The sequence below is a fragment of the Gouania willdenowi genome, chromosome 6 (genome assembly GCF_900634775.1).
Source record: "Gouania willdenowi chromosome 6, fGouWil2.1, whole genome shotgun sequence".
Lineage (NCBI taxonomy): Eukaryota > Metazoa > Chordata > Actinopteri > Blenniiformes > Gobiesocidae > Gouania > Gouania willdenowi.
This window is the reverse complement of record NC_041049.1, coordinates 27645282-27645492: the sequence shown is the minus strand read 5'-3', so window position 1 is coordinate 27645492 and position 211 is coordinate 27645282.

Below are 211 nucleotides of genomic sequence, written 5' to 3'. Positions count from 1 at the left end.
ACACACACACACACACACACACACACACACACACACACACACACACACACACACAGAGCGAGAGAGAGTTAATCTGATTGGGAAGATAATCCCCCAGTTTTCAGTTTGTTTTCATTCAGGTGCCATAAAATGAGCAAAGACAGGAGGAGATACTCCCAGGACCATGACCTGATTCTCATCCTGGGCGAGACCCAGCACTAGATCCTGTGCA